The 2,500-nt window shown below is 54.8% G+C and overlaps 2 non-coding genes across 2 annotated transcripts in view; both read right to left on the bottom strand.

Moving 5' to 3' along the window:
- LOC112638017 overlaps positions 1 to 608 on the bottom strand; it is a 4,173-nt gene extending 3,565 nt beyond the window's left edge. The window contains exon 1 of the ribosomal RNA XR_003122860.1: positions 1 to 608. This exon is cut by the window's left edge and continues 3,565 nt beyond it. This is a non-coding gene — a ribosomal RNA (large subunit ribosomal RNA).
- A 1,275-nt stretch (positions 609 to 1,883) lies between these two features.
- On the bottom strand, positions 1,884 to 2,038 carry LOC112638019. Its single transcript, XR_003122861.1, has one exon. It is a non-coding gene; the product is annotated as a 5.8S ribosomal RNA (ribosomal RNA).
- Positions 2,039 to 2,500: the final 462 nt, after the last annotated feature.

Genomic DNA, 2,500 nt, shown 5'->3' with positions numbered 1-2,500 from the left:
AGCGGGTCGCGACGTTCTACTTGGGGAGAAGTGCACGACGACGACAGCCGGACATCAACGCACGGTAGCGTGCCCGCGCGCGAGCCGCGAGGACTCCGCGGGACATCGCCCACCGACGCGAAGCCAGCGCCGCTGACGATGAATCTCCCCGTTCGATCTTTTGGGTTTCTTAGGTTTACCCCTGAACGGTTTCACGTACTCTTGAACTCTCTCTTCAAAGTTCTTTTCAACTTTCCCTCACGGTACTTGTTCGCTATCGGTCTCGTGGTCGTATTTAGCCTTAGATGGAGTTTACCACCCACTTAGAGCTGCACTCTCAAGCAACCCGACTCTAAGGAGAGATCCTCCCGAGACGCGCACCGGTCGCTACGGGCCTGGCACCCTCTACGGGTAAGTGGCCCCATTCAAGATGGACTTGGACGCGACGCGACGCCTCGGGATAAGCGGATCCTCCCAAACACCACATTTCCCTGCGGCGGAACCGCGGGATTCGGTGCTGGGCTCTTTCCTGTTCGCTCGCCGCTACTGAGGAAATCCTAGTTAGTTTCTTTTCCTCCGCTTAATAATATGCTTAAATTCAGCGGGTAATCTCGCCTGCTCTGAGGTCGTCAGAGAATTTTGTAGAGAAACCTCTACAACAAAGAAGATATACAGAGATATATAGGGAGAGAGTGTGCGGGTTATTTTGCTAGCTAATAGTAGTAATATAATACTTTTTCAATTATTCAAAATTGTTATATACCACACATCTTATTAGCGCTAAACAACCGCGCACACACACCACCGATATTGCGCGGCACAATCTAGTGTCTTGGTTCTCGCGGGGACGCGAGAGAGGAGAGAGTTTATTGTATTAGTTTTCCGTCCCTCTTAATTTCCACGATTATAAATATAACACGCGCGGCGGCGTGTGTATATATAACGGGCGCGGTATGGAATCGATTCGACGAGTACACGACGGACGCGTGCCGGTCACAATCTTCGTTCGAAAATTTCGTGGACTCGGACACGCGGTCGGCTCGCGATTCCATCCGCTTTAAGGGTGGATATTTCACTCGCAATTTCTCTCCCTCCGCGTACCGCCGGCGGACGACGACTGTGCGCGCGCCGGTTTCCCTTCTCCAATATACTTTTACCGTAAGGGGTATCATTATCTCGCGCCGCGAGAGACAGGAGGCGAAAGCAGCCTCGCGCGTGTGTAAAAGGCGCGGTATCGCGCGCGCGCTGGCGCACCGAGAGAGATAGAGGAGAGTCGCGGGAGCGACGACGCGATCGGAAGAAACAACGACGCGCTAGAAAGACGGACGCAGAATGATGCTTGGCGCTCTGGCGCCCGCTCGCTTTCTTTTTTTGCATTTGTTTCGCAAACTACGAGATCACTCGTAGAGAGCGACGATTCGAGTGTCGCGCGTCGTCGTCGTCGTTCCTCTCGTAATAGTTTTCGCATATTCTCTCGTGTGTCGTCGGTTTCTTTATCTCTCCGACGAACAACTCTCCTCTCTCCTCTCTCTATTTTCTATATAATATATATATAGAGATATTTTTCGACATTCTCCGGGCGCCGTTCGCGCGCTTCCGCTATCCTTTCTTTTATAAACGCTTTTTGTGCGTACACGCGCTTCGGCGGGCTTTCTCTTATTTATCTCCTCCCTTTTTTTATATAACTCCTCTCGCTGCACATACACCTTCGGTGTCATTTCAGACGACGCCAAGGAGGGCGCGGCGCGGCCTCGTCTAAACCCGTCTCCAATACCAGAGGACTGGGAGGGCGACGGAGGCTCGTGCGCGCGCGTCTCTCTCTCGGGCGAACGTCCAACGATCGCTCGTACGCCGTTTACGCAATTTCGCGTAAGGGGGGCGCAAGCAGTTTAGGTTTGTTAAAACGACCCTCAGCCAGGCGTGGTCCGGGAATTGTATCCGTGGACCGCAATGTGCGTTCGAAATGTCGATGTTCATGTGTCCTGCAGTTCACAAGTTGACGCGCAATTAGCTGCGTTCTTCATCGACCCACGAGCCAAGTGATCCACCGTTCAGGGTAATCGTTTTTCTCATTCGTTTCGCGTTCGTCGAACGCTTCACAGTTCATCCATCGTGGTCTCCACTCCGAGGAGTGAGAAAATCATGGCCCTACGATCAGCCTGGCCGCGCGTCCGAGCACGCGCGGACCGCCGCCGCAATCCCGGTAGAGGGATCGAGGCTACGGCACAAAGTTGGTTCTCGCGCGATCGGAGCGTCACTTCGCCCGCCGTTCGACGGGCGAAGAGCCGGGGCGGAAAATTCTTTGAATAAACCATCGGACGCGCCCACGTATGGGGCATCCTCTCGCCCGCCAGCCACACACCTCACGCGCACGTTCGGTCGTCGCGCGTCGCGCGCTGGCCTCTGCCCCGGCTATTAGCGGGGAGGGCGCGCAGCGACGGCGAGTGCTGACACGCAACGTAGCAGCATGTTGAGGGTGAGCGGCGTAAGGCTTAGGTTACCACCGGTTCGCTCGCGCTAA

The sequence above is a fragment of the Camponotus floridanus genome, unplaced genomic scaffold (assembly GCF_003227725.1).
Source record: "Camponotus floridanus strain SB8 unplaced genomic scaffold, Cflo_v7.5 scaffold236, whole genome shotgun sequence".
Classification (NCBI taxonomy): domain Eukaryota; kingdom Metazoa; phylum Arthropoda; class Insecta; order Hymenoptera; family Formicidae; genus Camponotus; species Camponotus floridanus.
The sequence above is the reverse complement of the archived record's forward strand: the minus strand, read 5'-3'. Positions and strand labels throughout refer to the sequence as shown.